The following is a 24780-nucleotide window of genomic DNA, read 5'->3' as shown; positions in this document are numbered from 1 at the left end:
TACTATGTGGTCATCAATGGTGGTCAGGAAACGACAACGGTGGGACAACATCAAAAGCGGCAGAAGGCTACAGGTATTGATGTATAGGGGATGTTTTTTGGATTCAGTTCTGGAAATTGATAATCACATAGGGTGGTTGGAATCTCGGTGTTTTAGTCCTAATCACGCAGGAGGCGTCCAAGGGGCTACTTGAATCCGAATGTGTTACAAACACAGGAAATAAATGGTTCGGGGGTGACTGAGAGGCATTCAGTCGTTAATCAACGGCGATAGCACTTACACATGCAATCTAACTAGGGAGAACTAAAGTTCGACATGAGGATGAAGGGAATTCGACTAGAAAGCGATTTGGTAGAGGGTTGCACAAGGCGTTCGCATGGAAAGTGAGAAAAAAGTTCAAGGAAGGAAGACCACTTACAGAACCATTAGGATGCAAGAAAATACAAGACAAGATGGATCAAGACCAAATGAAGAAGACTCAAACTTGGATTGACAATTAGTGGGGTGGATGCTGGCCTTAATTGTGTGATCAAGTTTGATAGAAATGTTGTAGTTCAATTTTGTAATTAGTATAAAGTATAGTTTGAGGGTGCTTTATGCAACATTTGTAAGTTAGGGGGTCTTGATGTAATATTAGGCGGTTATTGGTGGTTATAAGTTAGTTATATAACTACCAGGTAGTTATGTAATTGCCAAGGTAGTTATATAACCGCAAGGGATGGTTAATTAACCGCCATATGTAAACATTTGTACCGTGTCTTGTTCGATCAATAAAGTTTGTGTTTCGAGTTAATCCCCTATTGTTGTTGTTGTTCTTCTTTGTTATGTTCTTGATAGTTGATTGAATTATGATCTCTTGGGTCCTACTTCATAACCGGAGGTTAATTCTCTACTCTCTTGCAATTATCAATTGAGTCAATAACATGTATAATATGCTTTTTTTAGCCCAAATCTATTATCCATTCTCCAAAATTTCTTGACTTACTTGTTGACTTTTGGGGTTTTGTCATCTTGAGTCGTTTTTCCTTTTCCATTTGTATGCTTTAGTAGAGTTTGATTTTGGCTTTCGGTTAGGCCTCCAATCATAGTTGGTTCTGTATCCATGCAACCTGCCTTCGGCTTTCCTTTTTCATGCTTGGCTTTACCTGACCACCACCCGGGATAGTCGATTCTCTCGAAATATCCTTCCTAGTTGTGGCCGGTTTTACCACAGTGGGTGCAATGTTTGAGCTCACGCGTACTATTTCGCTTCACTTCCTTTTGGCTGCCATTAAACCTTTGAGACGAAGCTCCATCCCTTCGGTTATTTGGAAAGGTTTGAAAGGTGGCAGGCTCCGTTGTGGGCTTCTTTGTGGCTGCTATATTCCTCTATTATTCGTCCTCAGAAGCCAATTGGTAAGCTTCTCCAAGTGTCGAACTTAACTTCATAGAGAGGACTCAAGTCCCAGACCGATAATCAAACACGAACTAACGAATAACTCTCGTTTGTATTAATCAGAAAATCTCACTCAAAAAACTGATTACAAACCCTCAAACCCTAACTCGGTTTGACTCTTGATGAACCTTAACTTGGTTACACCAACTTCTTTTTTTCTAATGTCTAACCATAACTCGGCTTATATAGACTAACCAAACTTGCTAGCCAAGAAATTACCAAATATAAAAACCCTAATAACTCTTGGGCTGGGCTTTACACTTGGGCCAAACAACAATTGTGCCAATCATCACCCCCTCAATTGTTGTATCCGACTCATCCAACTCACCCCCTAATTTCCTACTCGAAATTAGCAGATCTTCAACTTCACGCTTGTTGTCCTTTTCTTGATTCTCCCGAGGCTTATCTTGATCTCTTGCAATGTTCTTTGGGCTCCACCTAGCTTGAAGTAACACTTGCTTCGTTTGATCATTAATCGTCTTCCGTTGGGTTTGAATCACTTCCTTGAGCACATGTTTAGTTTCTTGAACAATCTTCGTTGGACTTTGAATTTTGGAACTTGGATCTGTGATTGGAATCTGACTCGTAACCGGCTTGTCTTCTTTCAGTCCAACACTTTGAAGATCCCGACCTACAAAATTCTTCATTCCAATGATAGCTCGTTTACCGGGACTTGCTATCTTGAGGCTAATCTTGTATAATCGGTCCTTGGTCTTTGTCACCTTCATCAAAAGCTTACCTGTATCATCTTTAATGGTTAGCAAATCATGTTTCATATGAATCTCGCATCCACCTTCCGTTTCTTGACCAAGACTTATGATATTGCACTGTAGGCTCGGGATGTAGTAGACATCGGTCAACAGGCGCTGCTCCAGTCTTTCCTTCAATTAAGACCGACCCTTTTCCCCGAATATCAATACAAGTTTCATCTCTGAACTTCACCGTTCCCGTTTCTTGTTCATTCAATTTATAAAATTACGCTTTATTACCCGTCATGTGATTCGATGCTCCGTTGTCGAGATACCAAACATCTTTCTCCATCGGTTTAGTTTCGAAATGCTTTGGAATCACACCGTCTTCATTCAGTGAAAGCGTCTTTTGATTACCTTTTATCATAAACAAAGATGGATCAAAATCATCAACTTTGTTCAAATTAGATTCTTCCTTTTTCTTCATACGTTCCGGGCACATAGATGCAAAATGACCGAACTCATCACAACGGTAACGCTGAACTTGTGATCTATCCTTTCTTCCCCTTCGACGATCATTGGTTCTTCTTTGTCCCTTATGACTTGACCCACGATCTTGACAACCTCGATTTTCGCAACCATCTTGGTCCTCATCGTCTCGGTCTTGACCTTCAGTTTCATGGTCTCTTCCATGTCCCTGTGAACTCCGCCAACCCTTACCTCGGCTACCAGACTGATCATACAACTTGCCTTTATAACCATTTTTCGATCGATTGAAAAGTAACTGACCTTGTGAACTTGAAGCATGCTCTCTCCCTCGTAGACGTTCCTTAAACGCCTTAAGTCTTCTAATCGCATCTTCAAACATCAAACTATCGAGATCAACACTTTGCTCGATTGAGGCTACGAGTTGGAAGTACTTATCTGGAACCGCATCCAGTAACTTCTTCACCAAAACATCTTGCTCGAACACGTGACCTAGACTCGTTGCCATTGAAACCATACTTGTTATTTTTCCTACAAGCTCGTCAACAGTCTCGTTTTCCGCTATCTTGAGTTTCTCAAATTCACTTTTCAGAGTTAGCAGTCGAGCCTTTTGAACTCGCTCGGCCCCAACAAACCGTGCCTTCAAAGCCGTCCATATATCTCGGGCATTCTTGTATTGAGAAATCTGAAGAAGAATATCACCATCCACCACTTGAAACAAAAATGATCTTGCCGTTTTATTCTTCTTCGCATCAATAGCCGTACCCTCTTCTGGTTGAACAACTTCCCATAGGTCTTGATCATCCAATATCGCTTCCACTACAATCGCCCATGTGATGTAGTTAGTTCCATTCAGCTTTGGAACCTGTAACGAAATCCCCCCACTCTCTTTAGGCTGGATTACCGGTCTTTCTTCGTCACCTTCCATTGACGTCGAACCCCTATGCTCCACTTCTTTGAAACAAATACAAGCCAATCAGTCTGAATAACTTTTCAGAACCGAACCAACTTGCTCACAAAAATAAATCAAACTTGGTTAAAACCTAACTCGTTTAACCCAATAAAATATGATCCAAATAAAAAACTAACAATGGCCCACGGACTTGTTTTACTGATAAATTAAGAGCTCAAACTTGTAGTGCCTACTTCTTGAATAGGAACCACAAAGTCAACCAAATCAATTCGCACAACAAATTTGTTGTCTTTTTCGTTCTTTTATTTTTTCTTTTGAACTAGTCTTCAAAATAAAAAAAACAAAAACAAACCCCTGTTGACCTTTCCTTATTTAATATGTAACCATACAAAACCCCACGTGGTTACAAACTTACGATCAAAATTCCGATGCTAGATCCTGCTACACAGCCTGAGAACCCTTGTGTTCTTGATTTCGTCGGACAGGAAAGAACCTCCGACACAGAGGTCCGACTAACCAGCTTTAACAAAACAACACTCCGATTCGGAAACCCAACTCGGTTCCGATATACGCCTACGATAGCTTCTCCTTAAGCCACCGCCCGCCGCCGACCGATTATCGATTTCTTGAACTTGGCCCTGATACGAATTCAAGTCCCAGATCGATAATCAAACACGAACTAACGAATAACTCTCGTTTGTATTAATCAGAAAATATAACTCAAAAAACTGATTACAAACCCTCAAACCCTAACTCGGTTTGACTCTTGATGAACCCTAACTTGGTTACACCAACTTCTTTTTTTCTAATGTCTAACCATAACTCGGTTTATATAGACTAACCAAACTTGCTAGCCAAAACATTACCAAATATAAAAACCCTAATAACTCTTGGGCTGGGCTTTACACTTGGGACAAACAACAATTGTGCCAACAAGGACATGAGTCCTTATGGTGGAAAATTCTGAATCCAAACCCATAAAGAACTCATATAATCGTTCCATGTCCTTGAAGTCACTCATCCTTTTTCCTAACCCGCAATAGTAATTCCCGGATGTGCAATTTGGTGTAGGCAGCGTCGTATGTATCTCGTCCCACAGCCCTCTCAATTTTGTGTAATAAGCTGAAACCGATGAACCGTCTTGACGAACACATGTTAGTGATCATTTCAGTTCATAGGCCCATGGTGCACTTTCTTTGCCAAATCTTTCCTTGATATCTTTCCAAATTTCTTGAGCCGTATTTGCGTATTTAGCTGAAAAGGTATGTACCCGCCTCAACATCGAGCAAGGCGGGTCAACCCACAAGATATAGACAAGAAGCTTGAAATCAAGACATTATGAAGGCACAAAGCCAAAACCTACGCGCATGGCGCATATCACATATGCTCACGCATATCACATATGTTCATGCATCACATGCTCAGGCATCATATGCCCAGGCACCACACATGCTCAGGCACCACACATGCTCAGGCATCATATGCCCAGGCACACATATGCTCGCGCATCACATATGCTCACGCATACCACATATGCGCGTGGCGCATTAGCGCGCGGCGCATATCACATCTGCGCATGAAACATCTGCGCGTGAGAATAAAGAGAAGACCTCGCGCATCCTCAGGATTGGCGCATATCACACATGCACATAATCAACCTCGTCCTTATCCAAATCAGGATTAGGGCAACCTTGATTGTGAACGTCAGACAACCTTCCAGAAGGTATCTTTTTAAGGAATAAGAATATGCTGATGTTGACAGCTGCCAAATGAAAGGTGGACAACTCATCATGACACATGTGCTACCACGTGATTACAACCAATGAGAAAGCACCAGGTGTCCCAGAGGACACGTGGCGCAGAGCAATTGGAGGAGGCCAACAAGGCTGAGCCCAATCAGTGGAAACCCTAGCACTATAAATACAGCATCAACTCCACAAGGAGGGATACTCAATCATTCAGTTACATACGATAACACACAGATCATCAGATATCACCTGACAACATACAATCACAGAGTATTCAGCTATTAAGCAATACACTCTAAATTCCTTACTCTCACATATTATTATCTTCTCCCACAAATACTTATTCTCACACCGGAGGGTTACCCCAAAGAGGACCCCTCTGTCCCTTTCTGAGGGGTAAGTTTACGGTGCTGTTCATTTTGTAGGTGGAAGAACCCAGATCCAAGAGAAACTATCGGTGAAATAGCATAATCATACCCGAGGAAAGTAGATCGTCTACCAGTGAGTCGATCCACGTTTCTTCATTGGCGCCATCCGTGGATCGACTCACTGGTAGACATCGTATTGACATCAAAACAAAATAAAACGAAGTAAAACATACATGCGCGAGCAACAAGCTCAAACGCGTTAACGAGTCTTAACTCTAAAACGTCAGGGCCTTAGCCCAATTCTATTATCTTTTGCATACATGTTTCACACTTCCCTTTATTAATTTTGAGCAATATGACAACATTGTATTGACATTAAAACAAAATAAAACGAAGTAAAACATACATGCGCAAACGCGTTAAAGAGTCTTAACTCTAAAACGTCAGGGCCTTAGCCCAATAATGTGAGCCTTAGCTCAAACAATTCACAACATCCATCCTGCATGCTGCGCAGCCGGACCATAAAACACCTAAACACAACTAAGGCAAAGCAAATGCCAAAACATGGTTGTTAAGGTCTCAGGTTGGGGTCGCGCACGAAATTGTAGTGGATAGCTGAGTAACACGTTGACGCGTAAAGGCTAAAAAAAAAAAACTCATAATTCCATAAGCGCGCGATAACGTCGCGCACAAGAGGAATAATGAAAGCGCAATGACACGTGTCAACATAATCAAGATATGGAAAAATCTCTTACAATCTTGTTCTTATTCCAACGTGCAAGCATATCTTATATTCAACAAGCAAACATTCAATATAAAGTGATGAATGGGGAATGCGCAAGATTCGAAGAATGGAAAAAACATTTCATTCAAAAGCAGTGAAATTTACAAGTTTACAAGATGAGATACAAACTACAAATAAAAATAAAATACATGAAGGGCTTCTCAAGTCTCCACGTTGACATCAGCCTCTTCATCATCCTCATCATCGCCCTCAGCATCTGGCGCAGCCTGCTCCTCATCATCTCCAAACTGACCGTAGTCAAGTTGTTCATCTTGAATGGAGTCTTCTACCATGACAGTGTCAGGAGCGGATCCTTTGGCCACGCCAGAGCCGCTAGCAACGCCAGCATTCTCCGCGCCATCGTCGCCGCCAGCCCCTTCGCACTCGTCAAGTAATTTCTTTAGAGCGCCGAGGTCGGGCTGGTCAGCAAGCGCGGATATCTGCAAATCATAAGCAAAAATATGAGTACAAAAAGACTTAGAAAATAAGTCAAGGTAATCTCATTAAGGTTAAAATACCTGCGCAAGGATGGGAATGGGAGTATTCATATATTTCTCCCCCATCGCGGCCATTTCCGCGCAGGCAGCGTCGCTCTGATAAGGGTACTCGGATGGGTTCTTCTTCAACATGCCATATTCGTAACCATCCGTGAACCCTTCAGCTCGGCCCACCAAGCGCGCGGCAGCGTTGCAATCCATCACCAGGGCCTGAAACTCGCCTGAGTATTTCATCGCGTAAGCGCAACGAGTCATGCCCTGTGAGATCAGCCAGTGGCGATCCTGCGCGAGGCCAGCAACAGACGTCTCGAGGGCAGGAACCTGAGAGTTTAATAACTCAACAGTTTCTTTAGTCTTTGTTAGCTCCTCTTTTTCGGACGCTGCAGCCGCCAAGATTTCTTCTTTTTCAACCCGCGCAGCATCAAGTGCTTCCTGGCTGGACGCTGCCGTCGCCAGGGCTTCATCTTTATCGGCCTGCGCGGCCGCCAGCTCCCTCTTCAGGCGCGCAACCTCACTCTCCAGTGATGATTTTTCAGTTATAGACTGGACAAGAGCTTGGTCACGCGCCTCCGCCTCAAGCTCCAACTCGCACGCTCGGCGCGAGTACTAGGCCGCGTCCGCCTCCGCCGCCTGCAGCTTCTCCCGCGCAGCCTGAAGCTCATGACCGCGCTGCACGAAGGTTCTGTTGGCACTGGCTCGGTTCTCACTGAGCTCGGCCTGGAGCTTCTCAGCTCTCTCGCGAGCATCAGAAAGATGCCAAGCAGACACCTTAGCCTCTTGCTTGGCTTCCGCAAGAGCATCACGTACTTTTACGTAATCAGAGCGAAGCTCTTGGGAGGCAGCAAAGGAGGCTGACCCAGCAAACATATGGTCGTTGAGCAGGTCGTCGCGAGCGCGGTCCTCCTGGAATCTCCTTTCAGATGGAGGCACAGCATGAGCCCAGAATTCCGCACACACACCCATGGACTGAAAGGTGCTGTCTTCAGTAATATTCCATCTCGGGCGGTAAATGTGATCGGATTCCTGCAAAAGCAAAGTAATTATCTAAGTTATCAAAACACTAAGATGGAAGTCCGCGCAGCGGAACAAAGGTTAACCTATACCTGCGGGGATGAAGCAGAAAAGTCAGCGCCAGCCCCACGAGAAGGCTCCGCCGCGAAACCTCGTGGCGCTGCAGGGCTGGCGCGGGCGCCTGCGGAGTCTTCAACTTCAAACTCCTCACCCTCCTCTGAAATAGGCCTCTTCTCCTGAGACCTAGAATCAAAATCGGTCTCGCAGGGAGGGCTGTGCGCAGGAGGAGGTGAGGGAGGTCTCGACGCCGCCAAGTCGGCGCGCAAAACGGCCTCCTGCTCCTTAGTAATGCCGATGAGGGGAGATTCATCGCCTGCAGGAGCAGGAGCAGAGCCAACGGCGCTGGCACCGGCGCCAGAAGTGCCACCAGAAGCTTGTACGCCAGCTACGGCTTCTATGAAAAAATCAACAAAAAGAAATGGTTCATGAATAGATCTAAAAGAAAGTCAGAAAATAAGAGCGCAATACGTACCTTGGCGCAACTCCGTTCGCGCAGCAAACATCGCCATGAAGTCCATTCTACCCTTCTTTGAGGGTAAAACGGGGGACTTCGAAGCGACCTCCGGCGCAGCCTCGACATCTTGTTGCGCGGTCGCCGGCTCTACAAACATTTGAGTGAGCAAAGATTCATTAGTAATTCTATCAGAATCGCGCTCATAGAACCATAAAGATAAGCAGAAGATAAGGAAAGTATACCTGTCGAGGGCGCAACACCGCTTCCCTTTTCCGCCGCGGGAAGGGAGGAGGTAGCGCCACCATACCTCAAGTGGACAGGAGGTCTGCCCACTTTTTGAGGCAGGGAAGCCAAGGAAACCCTGGTGGTAAACTCCTGGGTTTTCCCAAATCCCCCCGCCTGAGTAGGAGGATCCGGAACAACAGGGGCAACATCTTTTTTCTGTTTCTTACTGGCCCCTGCGCCAGTTTTCCCCTTAGCTTTACGCTTTAGTTGGGGCGCCTCCTCCTCCTCCTCCTCTTCCGCGAGCTCCAGCTCGTAGTTCTCCAGCGCATCTACAATACACGCAACAGAAGTGTTAGCAAAATATGGTATTATAAAGGAAAATGCATAAGTACAAAGGCTTACCAGGCGCATCGCTGTCGAAGATAAATCCCAGATCAACAGGGATGAACATGTCATCAAAGCGATCCGGGAAACCAACCTCCCCAGCGCCGAGCGCGACGGAGCCACCCTCCATATGCTCATCATATGTGGCGTGGATGTACTCCTTGGTGACTGCACAAAACAAGTCAAATGATATCAGCAAAAACAATTATATTCGCGCAGAAGTAAAGAAATGAAATAAACTTACACAACCCGTCGACTTGGATAACGGGCTCTAGCGCGCTGTCCGCCCACCTCCTGCTCATACCAACCCCCACCAGCGCCTCCTCACAAATGTTCTTGGCGGGGGATGGTTCAGCGGACAACCTATTAACCCTAAGGGCTGGCTTTTATAGGCCCAGGAGAGAAAGAAAAGCTCAGAAGAATAAACAAGAAGATGAAGGATAAAAAAAAAAACTCTAAGGGCTGGCTTTTATAGGCCCAGGAGAGAGAAATATTGGTGCTGATCGAACTTCACGCGCCCCCACTCGCAGGTGTAAGCCAATGCGAGCGCGACACGTGTCCCTGACACTGTGTGAGGGGACACGAAAAGAAACTCTACAGCTGTTGCCAGAACTCACGCGCCACCACTCGCAGGAACGGACCAACGCGAGCGCGACACGTGTCCCTGACAGCATGTGAGGGGACACGAAAGGCAACTCTAGCACCTCGAGCACACGAAAGATCTGACACGTCTCCATCACTGACCCACGTCAGCAACAACCAACCACGTACAGAGACGATTCGTTTGCAGCCAAAAGGATAGAATTTCGCGCAACGATGAATAATAAGAAGAAAAAGACAAACCCCTATTAAAAGAACAAACTGTTAAGTCTAATATCTATCTTGCCTCGCTCGCGCGAGACAAGACACACATTAGACTGGGGGGGCTTGAAGAGGTATGTACCCGCCTCAACATCGAGCAAGGCGGGTCAACCCACAAGATATAGACAAGAAGCTTGAAATCAAGACATTATGAAGGCACAAAGCCAAAACCTACGCGCATGGCGCATATCACATATGCTCACGCATATCACATATGTTCATGCATCACATGCTCAGGCATCATATGCCCAGGCACCACACATGCTCAGGCACCACACATGCTCAGGCATCATATGCCCAGGCACACATATGCTCGCGCATCACATATGCTCACGCATACCACATATGCGCGTGGCGCATTAGCGCGCGGCGCATATCACATTTGCGCATGAAACATCTGCGCGTGAGAATAAAGAGAAGACCTCGCGCATCCTCAGGATTGGCGCATATCACACATGCACATAATCAACCTCGTCCTTATCCAAATCAGGATTAGGGCAACCTTGATTGTGCACGTCAGACAACCTTCCAGAAGGTATCTTTTTAAGGAATAAGAATATGCTGATGTTGACAGCTATCAAATGAAAGGTGGACAACTCAGCATGACACATGTGCTACCACGTGATTACAACCAATGAGAAAGCACCATGTGTCCCAGAGGACACGTGGCGCAGAGCAATTGGAGGAGGCCAACAAGGCTGAGCCCAATCAGTGGAAACCCTAGCACTATAAATACAGCATCAACTCCACAAGGAGGGATACTCAATCATTCAGTTACATACGATAACACACAGATCATCAGATATCACCTGACAACATACAATCACAGAGTATTCAGCTATTAAGCAATACACTCTAAATTCCTTACTCGCACATATTATTATCTTCTCCCACAAATACTTATTCTCACACCGGAGGGTTACCCCAAAGAAGACCCCTCTGTCCCTTTCTGAGGGGTAAGTTTACGGTGCTGTTTATTTTGTAGGTGGAAGAACCCAGATCCAAGAGAAACTATCGGTGAAATAGCATAATCATACCCGAGGAAAGTAGATCGTCTACCAGTGAGTCGATCCACGTTTGAGCTTGTTGCTCGCGCATGTATGTTTTACTTCGTTTTATTTTGTTTTGATCGTCTACCAGTGAGTCGATCGTCTTCATTGGCGCCATCCACTGTTACAACGGCAATCAGATCTCATCAGATCTATATATAAAAAAAAAAAAAAAAATCACCATGGTTTCTGGCGTTCATAACGTTGATCAAGTTCTGGAGGATATTGAACGTGAGGATGTTAATGAGGGACAACAGTTTCTGAGGGTGCCGCGTGATTCTACGCGCACCACCAGTAACCGTCCCTTCATCACAACTCCTCACGGCCAGACTGAAACTCCTCCAGACGATCTCACGTTACAAAATCTTGCCGGCGCGAAGCAAAAAGGACCAATGGGTCCAGAAGATGAAACAAATGATCCTAAAGAATGGCTCATAAACGAGCAGCGGCGTCTAATGGACAAGTACAATGAGATGGTCAAACAGAAAAGGCTAGCAGACTTAACACAAAGGCAAGCGCTTGATAAGCAAACTGTTCATGGAACAAAAAGGCCGCGCGCGCCGGAAGAAGGACATTCTGTTCACACTGCACACACTGAGTTCAGTGATGAAGAAGTGCACAGCATGAGGAAGACGCGAGATACTCATGCAGGAGGCTCACAGCTCCGCGCGCCAGTGAACATGGCGCCTGGAGCCAGAGCCGATCTGGATCTGCACATGCCGTACAGCCCACCAGTTAGAGGGCAAGTGGACGTAACCACACCGTATAGACCAGCCATCTTGGTGAAACATTCAAAGTTCACTGCGTGCATCGCGCAGGCTCCCATCCAGCACAAAACCAAGATGCCAAGTGGTTTGGGTAAATATGACGGCACAACAGATCCAGACGATTTCTTGCAAGGTTTTTACAACACGGGAAACCTAGAGAGCTGGACGATGCCAACATGGTGTCACATGTTTGCTCGTTGCCTCACGGGCGCGGCGCGTGTCTGGTTCGAGAGCTTGCCGACTGGGCAAATTGATGGGTTCGAGGAACTTTTGGAAAAGTTCCAAGCCCACTTCGTACAGCAGCGCAGACACACGCGCGACCCTGATGACATCATGCACTGCGTGCGCAGGAATGATGAAACGATTGAAGACTACATCACTCGTTTCAATCAGGAGTCTCTGGCAATCGGGGGTATAACTGAGCAACTCCTGCGCGTGGCCTTTATACAAGGCGCGCCCAGTGATCAACTCCGCCGAGCTCTCGTAAGCAGAGAGGGCATGCCCACCACGTGGGCCAAGTTAATGGAAGCATCGCGAGTTTTCGCGAGGAATGAAAAACAAATTGCCCAAGATAGGGCAAGAGAAAGAGCGCATCAAGCTGAGTCACCGCGCAGCAAAGAAAAGAGGGGCAAGCAGAACTCTGTATGGTCCAGGTTGCAACTAACCAGTTTTTCTTCAGTAGAAAAGCAGGCGCAACCAAGCTCACCCCAGCCCCAAAAAGATGTTCATAATCGCGGGGAGGGTGACAGGAGGGAGGGCGGCAGAGATCCTAACAGACCTCTGCCAAGAATATGGACTCCCCTCACTAAAACGCCTTCAGAGGTGTTAAGCACTGAGAATGTCCAATTCAAAAGCCCCAAGCCACTACACTACAAGGGACCATCAGACAGTGGCAAGTACTGTGAATTTCACAAGTCCACAGGGCACAACACTGATGCATGCCACCAATTGAAGGATGCAATTGAAAAGGACGTGAAATCAGGCAAGCTGGCTCACCTGGTGAAAAACTCAAGACCAGAAAATGAGCAATCAGGAGCCTCAGCCAGCAAAAAGTACAAAAGAATATGTGTAGCCGAGGGAGGAAGGCAAGGGAAAACATCAAGAAAGAGAAGCGCGCAAATCCAAGGAGATTGGCGCGAGCAACAAGTAATCTTCCCAAGAATCAGGGGAGGCCCTTCAATTAGCAGTCCTCTGGTCATCACTACACACATTGCTCATTACGAAGTGTCAAAAGTCCTGGTTGACACTGGCAGCGAGTCAGACATCATGTATGAGCAATGTTTCAGGAAACTGGATCCGGCAGACCAAGCAAGGCTTGAAATTGTGAATGCACCAATCTCTGGTGTTTCAAATGAAATCATTCATCCCCTAGGTCAAATACAATTTGAGCTAACTATGGGGGATGACAAACACAAGCGAGCCGAAGTTGTCAACTTCTTGGTCCTGCCCACCACCTCTTGCCACAATATGATCTTGGGTAGGGGAACGATTGCCCAATTCAACGCCATACCGTCGCCAGCGCACGGCGCGTTGGGGTTCCCAACACCAACAGGTGTAACTTTTGTATACAGAGATCATTTGTGCGCAGTGACAAGTACTCCGCGGGAGGGGAGAATGAAACTTCCAATGGCAGACAACGCGCCAGAGGAATGGATTCTCAACCCAAAATTCCCGGAGCAGAAGATCACAATTGGCGCAACGATATCAGACGACACGAGGTTGAGAATGAAAAGATTGCTCACAGCATATATGTCGGTCTTCGCGTGGCAACACTCTGATATGACTGGGGTCCCGCGAGACCTGGCGCAGCATTCTCTCAACACCTTCAAGTCTGTAGAGCCAATTGCTCAAAAGAAAGGAGTCATGGGGGATGAGAAAGCGAGGGCCATGAATGAGCAGGTTGAGGATTTGCTGCGCGCAAACATCATCCGCCCGATACGATACCAGACGTGGGTAGCCAATCCTGTGATGGTAAAGAAAAGTAACGGGTCGTGGAGGATGTGCATTGACTTCAAGGACCTCAACAAAGCGTGCCCAAAAGATTGTTACCCCCTCCCAAACATCGATGCAAAGGTGGACTCCGTGGCGCCATTCAAACTCAAATGTTTCCTGGATGCCTACAAGGGCTATCACCAGATTCAAATGGCACCACAAGATGAGGACAAGACCGCATTTAGAACCGACAAGGGTGTTTTTTGCTACACAAAAATGCCCTTTGGTTTGAAGAATGCGGGCGCCACCTACCAAAGACTTATGGATGCCGTTTTCAGCGAGCAAATCGGAAGAAACCTAGAAGTCTATGTGGATGATTTGGTGATCAAGAGTAGGGAGGAAAAGCAAATGCTCAAAGACATCGAAGAAACCCTTGGGCGCCTAAAGGAAGTTAACATGAAGCTCAATCCGAGCAAATGTACTTTCGGCGTACTAGAGGGAAAATTTCTAGGTGTAATGGTCACCAAGGATGGTTTCAAGGTGAACCCTGAGAAGGTGGAGGCCATCCTTGACATGCCCTCGCCATCCACCATGAAAGAAGTACAGAAGCTGAATGGTAGATTGGTCTCAATCAACAGGTTCCTAGCGAACCATGCAACCAAATCTACCCCATTTGTCAACACATTGAGAAACTGCTTAAAGAAAAGTCAGTTCAAATGGACTCCTGAGGCCGAGCAAGCTTTCAGTGAGATTAAAGAATGTTTGATAAATCTGCCCGCGCTCACAGCTCCACTTCCTGGTGAAACTTTGACATTATACCTATCAGCAGGAGAGCGCGCCATCGGCACAGTATTATTGGTGGATCGCAAGGGAATCCAAACGCCAATATACTATGTGAGTCGGGTGCTGACAGATCCTGAGCCGCGCTACTCCATCATGGAAAAGTTAGTTTTATCACTAACACACGCGTCACGCAAGCTTCATAGATATTTCAATGGTCATCCCATTGAAGTTCTTACTGGTTACAACATCCAGCAAGTTTTGCGGCGCCCCGCGCTCTTAGGAAGGCTGACAAAGTGGGCGCTGGAATTAGGCGAGCACACGATCGCCTATAAGCCCCGTCCAGCAATAAAGGGGCAAGTTCTAGCTGATTTCATCGCAGAAATCCCCGAAGGAAGAATTGAAGAGGCTCAGCGCGGGTAGATCCTCCGCGAGCCAATGACGAAGAAAATGTGTGGAGATTGTTCACTGACGGCGCTTCAAACAACGAAGGCTCCGGCGCAGGCCTAAAACTGGTGGATCCAGAGAATCATGAATATACTTACGCCATCAGGTTGGACTTCAAAAGCACCAACAATGAGGCTGAGTATGAAGCCCTGCTGGCTGGCCTGCGCATCGCGCAAAAATTCGGAGTTAAAAAGCTAGAGGCCCATGTTGATTCATACTTGGTAGCAGCACAGGTCAATGGCCTTTATGATGCCAAGGAGAACACCATGCCTCTATATCTAGAGCAGGCGAAAAAGCTCATCGAGCAATTTGACTGCTTCAGAATCATTCATATTCCGCGCAGTGAAAACAAATCTGCAGACGCGCTGAGTAAGATGGCATCAACCAGCTTTGATCACTTTGGCAAAGATGTCAGGGTAGAAGTAATGAGCAACCCGTCAGTGGTAGCGAAGTCTGTCCTGGTAACTCATACAACCCCTTCATCATGGATAACTCCAATAATGGAATTCTTGGAGGGAAAGGTACCAGATGATCGCGCACAAGCGAGGAAGATAAGACACAAGGCGCAGAACTATGAACTGCTTGATGGTACATTATATCGACGCACTTATCTTGGGCCGCTCATGAAATGCCTAGATGCTGAGGAAGCAAGCTATGTGATCAGAGAGATACATGAAGGAATCTGTGGAATACATGCTGGCCCGTTCATGGTGGTTGCCAAGGCAATGAGCGCAGGTTACTATTGGCCTGGTATGTACTTGGACGCTCTAAAAGAGATCCAAAAATGCAAAGCATGTCAGAGCTATGCGCCAAACACCATGCGGCCAAAGAACAATTTGATTCCGGTGACCTCCGCATGGCCTTTCCACAAATGGGCAATCGATATTGTGGGTCCCCTACCGCAAGCGCCTGGGCGAGTAAAACTTTTGGTAGTGGCAGTAGACTATTTTACAAAATGGGTCGAAGCCAAGCCACTAGCAAAAATCACAGCCGAAGCGATGAAGCAGTTTATCTGGAGCCACATCATATGCCGTTTTGGCTTGCCCATGGAAATTGTGAGCGATAATGGCAAGCAATTCACTGACAAGAAGATATCCAGCTGGCTCAAGGAATTGCGCATCAACCAAATTTTCACTTCAGTTTATCACCCTCAGGGGAATGGACAAGTGGAACGCGCTAACCAAAGCTTGTTAAATGGGCTGAAGAAAAGGTTGGAGGGAGAATCCCATTCTTGGGTCGAAGAGCTACCTAATGTCCTGTGGGCACACAGGACATTAAGCAAAACCAGCAATGGCGAATCCCCCTTCAGCCTAACCTATGGAACAGAGGCAATGATTCCAGCGGAAATTGGATGCCCATCCCATAGAGTGCTCATGATGAGCAAGATTGATAACGAGCGCGAACGAAGGTTGGATCTCAACTTACTTGAAGAGCGCAGAGAGGCAGCTATCATCAGTGAAGCCAAGTACAAGAAAAAACTGGAAAAATACTACAACCAGCGTGTGAAAGAATGCCACTTCAAGAAAAATGATTTTGTCCTTCGAAATAATGAAGCTAGCCGCGCGATACCCCCGGGAAAAATGTCCCCCAACTGGGAGGGACCTTATCAAATCTCAGAAGAATTGGGGAAAGGCGCATATGCTTTTAAAGATTTGAATGGAAAGAAGATCCCGCGCGCATGGAACGCAGCACAGCTTAGAAAATGTTTCATGTAAAAAATATCAAGTTTGTAATCAAGGCCTTTTAAGCCATTATGAATAATGATACGCGCTATCTTCTCTTAATGAGGATTCTATTACCTTTTGCATACATGTTTCACACTTCCCTTTATTAATTTTGAGCAATATGACAACATCGTATTGACATCAAAACAAAATAAAACGAAGTAAAACATACATGCGCGAGCAACAAGCTCAAACGCGTTAACGAGTCTTAACTCTAAAACGTCAGGGCCTTAGCCCAATTCTATTATCTTTTGCATACATGTTTCACACTTCCCTTTATTAATTTTGAGCAATATGACAACATTGTATTGACATCAAAACAAAATAAAACGAAGTAAAACATACATGCGCAAACGCGTTAAAGAGTCTTAACTCTAAAACGTCAGGGCCTTAGCCCAATAATGTGAGCCTTAGCTCAAACAATTCACAACATCCATCCTGCATGCTGCGCAGCCTGACCATAAAACACCTAAACACAACTAAGGCAAAGCAAATGCCAAAACATGGTTGTTAAGGTCTCAGGTTGGGGTCGCGCACGAAATTGTAGTGGATAGCTGAGTAACACGTTGACGCGTAAAGGCTAAAAAAAACTCATAATTCCATAAGCGCGCGATAACGTCGCGCACAAGAGGAATAATGAAAGCGCAATGACACGTGTCAACATAATCAAGATATGGAAAAATCTCTTACAATCTTGTTCTTATTCCAACGTGCAAGCATATCTTATATTCAACAAGCAAACATTCAATATAAAGAGATGAATGGGGAATGCGCAAGATTCGAAGAAGGGAAAAAACATTTCATTCAAAAGCAGTGAAATTTACAAGTTTACAAGATGAGATACAAACTACAAATAAAAATAAAATACATGAAGGGCTTTTCAAGTCTCCACGTTGACATCAGCCTCTTCATCATCCTCATCATCGCCCTCAGCATCTGGCGCAGCCTGTTCCTCATCATCTCCAAACTGACCGTAGTCAAGTTGTTCATCTTGAATGGAGTCTTCTACCATGACAGTGTCAGGAGCGGATCCTTTGGCCACGCCAGAGCCGCTAGCAACGCCAGCATTCTCCGCGCCATCGTCGCCGCCAGCCCCTTCGCACTCGTCAAGTAATTTCTTTAGAGCGCCAAGATTTCTTCTTTTTCAACCCGCGCAGCATCAAGTGCTTCCTGGCTGGACGCTGCCGTCGCCAGGGCTTCATCTTTATCGGCCTGCGCGGCCGCCAGCTCCATCTTCAGGCGCGCAACCTCACTCTCCAGTGATGATTTTTCAGTTATAGACTGGACAAGAGCTTGGTCACGCGCCTCCGCCTCAAGCTCCAACTCGCGCGCTCGGCGCGAATACTTGGCAGCGTCCGCCTCCGCCGCCTGCAGCTTCTCCCGCGCAGCCTGAAGCTCATGACCGCGCTTCACGAAGGCGCTGTTGGCACTGGCTCGGTTCTCACTGAGCTCGGCCTGGAGCTTCTCAGCTCTCTCGCGAGCATCAGAAAGATGCCAAGCAGACACCTTAGCCTCTTGCTTGGCTTCCGCAAGAGCATCACGTACTTTTACGTAATCAGAGCGAAGCTCTTGGGAGGCAGCAAAGAAGGCTGACCCAGCAAACATATGGTCGTTGAGCAGGTCGTCGCGAGCGCGGTCCTCCTGGAATCTCCTTTCAGATGGAGGCACAGCATGAGCCCAGAATTCCGCACACACACCCATGGACTGAAAGGTGCTGTCTTCAGTAATATTCCATCTCGGGCGGTAAATGTGATCGGATTCCTGCAAAAGCAAAGTAATTATCTAAGTTATCAAAACACTAAGATGGAAGTCCGCGCAGCGGAACAAAAGTTAACCTATACCTGCGGGGATGAAGCAGAAAAGTCAGCGCCAGCCCCACGAGAAGGCTCCGCCGCGAAACCTCGTGGCGCTGCAGGGCTGGCGCGGGCGCCTGCGGAGTCTTCAACTTCAAACTCCTCACCCTCCTCTGAAATAGGCCTCTTCTCCTGAGACCTAGAATCAAAATCGGTCTCGCAGGGAGGGCTGTGCGCAGGAGGAGGTGAGGGAGGTCTCGACGCCGCCAAGTCGGCGCGCAAAACGGCCTCCTGCTCCTTAGTAATGCCGATGAGGGGATATTCATCGCTTGCAGGAGCAGGAGCAGAGCCAACGGCGCTGGCACCGGCGCCAGAAGTGCCACCAGAAGCTTGTACGCCAGCTACGGCTTCTATGAAAAAATCAACAAAAAGAAATGGTTCATGAATAGATCTAAAAGAAAGTCAGAAAATAAGAGCGCAATACGTACCTTGGCGCAACTCCGTTCGCGCAGCAAACATCGCCATGAAGTCCATTCTACCCTTCTTTGAGGGTAAAACGGGGGACTTCGAAGCGACCTCCGGCGCAGCCTCGACATCTTGTTGCGCGGTCGCCGGCTCTACAAACATTTGAGTGAGCAAAGATTCATTAGTAATTCTATCAGAATCGCGCTCATAGAACCATAAAGATAAGCAGAAGATAAGGAAAGTATACCTGTCGAGGGCGCAACACCGCTTCCCTTTTCCGCCGCGGGAAGGGAGGAGGTAGCGCCACCATACCTCAAGTGGACAGGAGGTCTGCCCACTTTTTGAGGCAGGGAAGCCAAGGAAACCCTGGTGGTAAACTCCTGGGTTTTCCCAAATCCCCCCGCCTGAGTAGGAGGATCCGGAACAACAGGGGCAACATCTTTTTTCTGTTTCTTACTGGCCCCTGCGCCAGTTTTCCCCTTAGCTTTACGCTTTAGTTGGGGCGCCTCCTCCTCCTCCTCCTCTTCCGCGAGCTCTAGCTCGTAGTTCTCCAGCGCATCTACAATACACGCAACAGAAGTGTTAGCAAAATATGGTATTATAAAGGAAAATGCATAAGTACAAAGGCTTACCAGGCGCATCGCTGTCGAAGACAAATCCCAGATCAACAGGGATGAACATGTCATCAAAGCGATCCGGGAAACCAACCTCCCCAGCGCCGAGCGCGACGGAGCCACCCTCCATATGCTCATCATATGTGGCGTGGATGTACTCCTTGGTGACTGCACAAAACAAGTCAAATGATATCAGCAAAAACAATTATATTCGCGCATAAGTAAAGAAATGAAATAAACTTACACAACCCGTCGACTTGGATAACGGGCTCTAGCGCGCTGTCCGCCCACCTCCTGCTCATACCAACCCCCACCAGCGCCTCCTCACAAATGTTCTTGGCGGGGGATGGTTCAGCGGACAACCTATTAACCCAGGCGCCAGTTGGGTTCTTGAGGACACCCACATCCGTAGGCGCAGAAGAAATCGAGCGCATGGTCATACGGATGGGGATCACACCAGCCCTTATATAGAAAAACCTCTCAGACCAGTCATGAAGGCTCTTGAATGAAACAGTGGAGCACTTCACCTTCTGACTGCGAGGAATAAAGGAGAACCAAGAATCTTGGATCTTGGGCTTATAAAAAAATTGAAAGCGCCGAGGGGTGGGCTCCTCGCGCTGGGATTTGCACATGAACTCAAAGTGAGTCATGCGCACAAGTCCAAACGGATGGACTTGGGATATATGAATCCCATAAAACTGAAGCAGTGCACCCACAAACCTTGTCATCGGGAGACGAAGGTTGCAGTGGGTGAAAAAATGGCTATATAGGGATATATAGCCGGTAGGCGGGTCCGCCGCCGTTTGCCCGGCCCCAGGCAACATGCAGCCAAACAGGGTGGGAAAACCCTGAGAGGCGATAAGGCTGTCAAGATCAGCCTGCCTCAATTTGCAGGGGATTTCATTCCACCTCTTCACGGCCTTGGTCCTCCCTACCTCCTCCGATGAGCCCTCAGCAGCCTTCTTCCCCTTGCCGGTCTTCTTCAATGTAGACATTACTAATGATTTTCTACGGCAATGGATGGGGGAGATTGTGTTGTCTGAGCTATCAGACATACAATTGTAAAATCGAACAGGGGAAACTTCTGAAGAACAGATAGCTGGAAGCAGAACAAAGATAATCGGAATACAAGGAAAGAAAGAAAAGCTCAGAAGAATAAACAAGAAGATGAAGGATAAAAAAAAAAAACTCTAAGGGCTGGCTTTTATAGGCCCAGGAGAGAGAAATATTGGTGCTGATCAAACTTCACGCGCCCCCACTCGCAGGTGTAAGCCAACGCGAGCGCGACACGTGTCCCTGACACTGTGTGAGGGGACACGAAAAGAAACTCTACAGCTGTTGCCAAAACTCACGCGCCACCACTCGCAGGAACAGACCAACGCGAGCGCGACACGTGTCCCAGACAGCATGTGAGGGGACACGAAAGGCAACTGTAGCACCTCGAGCACACGAAAGATCTGACACGTCTCCATCACTGACCCACGTCAGCAACAACCAACCACGTACAGAGACGATTCGTTTGCAGCCAAAAGGATAGAATTTCGCGCAACGATGAATAATAAGAAGAAAAAGACAAACCCCTACTAAAAGAACAAACTGTTAAGTCTAATATCTATCTTGCCTCGCTCGCGCGAGACAAGACACACATTAGACTGGGGGGGCTTGAAGAGGTATGTACCCGCCTCAACATCGAGCAAGGCGGGTCAACCCACAAGATATAGACAAGAAGCTTGAAATCAAGACATTATGAAGGCACAAAGCCAAAACCTACGCGCATGGCGCATATCACATATGCTCACGCATATCACATATGTTCATGCATCACATGCTCAGGCATCATATGCCCAGGCACCACACATGCTCAGGCACCACACATGCTCAGGCATCATATGCCCAGGCACACATATGCTCGCGCATCACATATGCTCACGCATACCACATATGCGCGTGGCGCATTAGCGCGAGGCGCATATCACATCTGCGCATGAAACATCTGCGCGTGAGAATAAAGAGAAGACCTCGCGCATCCTCAGGATTGGCGCATATCACACATGCACATAATCAACCTCGTCCTTATCCAAATCAGGATTAGGGCAACCTTGATTGTGCACGTCAGACAACCTTCCAGAAGGTATCTTTTTAAGGAATAAGAATATGCTGATGTTGACAGCTGCCAAATGAAAGGTGGACAACTCAGCATGACACATGTGCTACCACGTGATTACAACCAATGAGAAAGCACCAGGTGTCCCAGAGGTCACGTGGCGCAGAGCAATTGGAGGAGGCTAACAAGGCTGAGCGCAATCAGTGGAAACCCTAGCACTATAAATACAGCATCAACTCCACAAGGAGGGATACTCAATCATTCAGTTACATACGATAACACACAGATCATCAGATATCACCTGACAACATACAATCACAGAGTATTCAGCTATTAAGCAATACACTCTAAATTCCTTGCTCTCACATATTATTATCTTCTCCCACAAATACTTATTCTCACACCGGAGGGTTACCCCAAAGAGGACCCCTCTGTCCCTTTCTGAGGGGTAAGTTTACGGTGCTGTTCATTTTGTAGGTGGAAGAACCCAGATCCAAGAGAAACTATCGGTGAAATAGCATAATCATACCCGAGGAAAGTAGATCGTCTACCAGTGCGTCGATCCACGTTTCTTCATTAGCGCTTCCTCTTATGTCTTTCTTCGTAGCCATCATTAACCATCCCTTTATCATGGCGTCTGACTTATCTGGTTTTGGCATTGAACCATCAACGAAAACCATCTTGTTCTTAGCAAATAAGAAATTAGTCATCTCTTGAGACAAATCTTCATAAGGGATTCGCTAACGTGCATCTGTCTAGGATAGTCTGAGGCATTAGGCATGATTGTAGGTATTTAGCATTTTAGGGTTCGTTTGTGGGTTGTAGGTAACTCTGCTCTAATACCATAGAAGTTTTGATATCAAAAGGCGCTTGTTTTTTTCAATGAAGATTTCGGTACATATATAGATAGAAAGCAAATCCTAATTTCCATCAAATAAAAGGTATAAAACAAAAGAACCATAATCATTCGAAACAGTATCATAAGCCAACCATAATAAAACAATAAAACAAACATAAACCATAATTATTTGAGGTACTAGACCCAACAAGAAATAAACAAGCTAGCCCACTTAAAAATGAACCGATTACAAACTTATTCGGACATAACTGAAGATAAGAACCTCTATTTGAATTATTAGATTCTACAAAAGGTATTACATTAACAATTTTTTTGTTCTCTGTGTTTAGTATTATACTCTCTAAGTCAAACAAATAATAGTGAAAGATGGGCCATTGAATTACTAGATCCAAATCAGTCGAGGACAGAAGATACAGAAGGCATTGGGGTACCGTTCATTCAACTAGAAAGCATACTAGCAGCAACAGATAACTTCTTGGAAGCTAATAAGCTAGGACGAGGAGGTTTTGGGCCAGTGTATAAGGTTTTAATCACCAACATTCAACTAAAACTAACCCATCAACCAAAGTACTGTCTTTCCTGCAAGTGTGTGTGTGTATATATATATATATATATACACATATATCAATTTTAAAATAATGTCATTAGGGTAAGCTTCCTGGAGGGCAGGAAGTGGCTGTACAGAGATTGTCTAGCGTTTCTGTCCAAGGCTTAGAAGAATTCAGAAACGAGGTGATGCTAATTGCTAAACTTCAACACCGGAATCTCGTTAGATTGGTAGGATATTGCATGAAGGGAAACGAAAAGATACTTGTATATGAGTATATGCCAAACAAAAGCTTGGATGCATTCATATTTGGTTAGCTTTTAAGTTTCATATATACTTATAGCATAAACGAACTTTGTATTCAATCATCTTTGTTGCAAGATGGAGAACCAAAAATCCTACTGGATTGGGAAAGACGGTTTGAGATTATAAGAGGAATTGCTCGAGGACTTCTTTATCTCCATCAAGATTCTCGATTAAGGATTATTCACAGAGATCTAAAAACAAGTAACATTTTATTGGACAAGGAACTAAATCCCAAAATATCTGACTTTGGCTTGGCAAAGATAGTTCAAGGAACGGAAATGGAAGCTACCACCAATAGAGTCGTTGGAACCTAGTAAGTACAAATATATGTAACGTTTACCTAATTTCATATATGTTTGTCGGTACCATGCATGTTCAATAGTTCATAAAATTTGCTATACAACAATGTAAATTGCTAATATTTCAAAAGTAATCCGGAAGGTGGCAAACGATAGAATAATGAACAGTTTATATCATGTGAAATGCATATACAAAAAAATGTAAAATAATTAGCAAGATATTAGATAAGTTGGTAACTCAAAAATTCTATATGTTTGTTTCTTTTTTTTTTTTTAATAATATATCGAAGACAATTGTATCATGATCTTTCTAACAACTCCGTTCATGCAGTGGTTACATGGCTCCAGAGTATGCATTAGAAGGCTTTTTTTCCATTAAGTCAGATATTTTTAGCTTTGGAGTAGTTGTTTTGGAGATTATAAGTGGAAAAAAGAACACAACATCTCCTCAATTGCGACAAAATTTAAGCCTTTTAGTTTATGTAAGTAACTTTCTTTTCTCTGAGTCGTTAACGTAGTGATTATTAGGCTAAATTCTAATATACAGAAATATTAGGCCTGGAACTTATGGAAAGAAGATATGCCATTTGAATTGATGGATAAAAGGATAGTAGAATCTAGTAATTCTATCGAGGTATTGAAGTGCATAATTATTGCGCTTTTGTGTGTGCAAGAAGATCCAGGAGATCGTCCCAACATGACAAATGTAGTTTTGATGCTTTCGGGTGATATTGCAAGCCTTCCAAATCCAAAACAACCAGCATTTGTAGCACGAAGAACTATGTCCAGCACTTCTTCATCTTCTTATAAACAAGATCAGACATTAACTATGACTCTCCCTGAAGGGAGGTAAAAGAATCCATATATACTTGTTAAATATTATACCATGCCAAGTATTGCTACTTTTGAAGCTCTCTCACAAACCAGTTAGAGGGTTATATATTAGATTTATAAAGTTGTCAAATAAGTTTATATAAATTAACGAATGTAATATATTGTTAAAAGAATAAATTAACTACATTTTAAGTTGCAATTTGTTTTATCGTTTGTATTCTCTAATACGATTTGTTGGAGAGCTAAGGATGAAAGAAGCAAGAACGTAAGAATCAAGAACGAAGATAAAAAAAAAATTCAGATGTTATAATTACCGGTATGTTGATAAAATATATATAAAGGAGG

The 24780-nt window shown here is 45.4% G+C and overlaps 1 pseudogene; it reads left to right on the top strand.

The window, feature by feature from the left end:
• Positions 1-24454, top strand: part of LOC143533583 (G-type lectin S-receptor-like serine/threonine-protein kinase At4g03230) — a 55180-nt pseudogene extending 30726 nt beyond the window's left edge.
• The last annotated feature ends 326 nt before the right edge of the window (positions 24455-24780 follow it).

This window comes from Bidens hawaiensis, unplaced genomic scaffold (assembly GCF_021521415.1).
Source record: "Bidens hawaiensis isolate Kalapana, Puna unplaced genomic scaffold, B.hawaiensis_p1.1 tig00009799_1, whole genome shotgun sequence".
Lineage (NCBI taxonomy): Eukaryota > Viridiplantae > Streptophyta > Magnoliopsida > Asterales > Asteraceae > Bidens > Bidens hawaiensis.
This window is presented reverse-complemented; position numbering and strand designations above follow the sequence as displayed.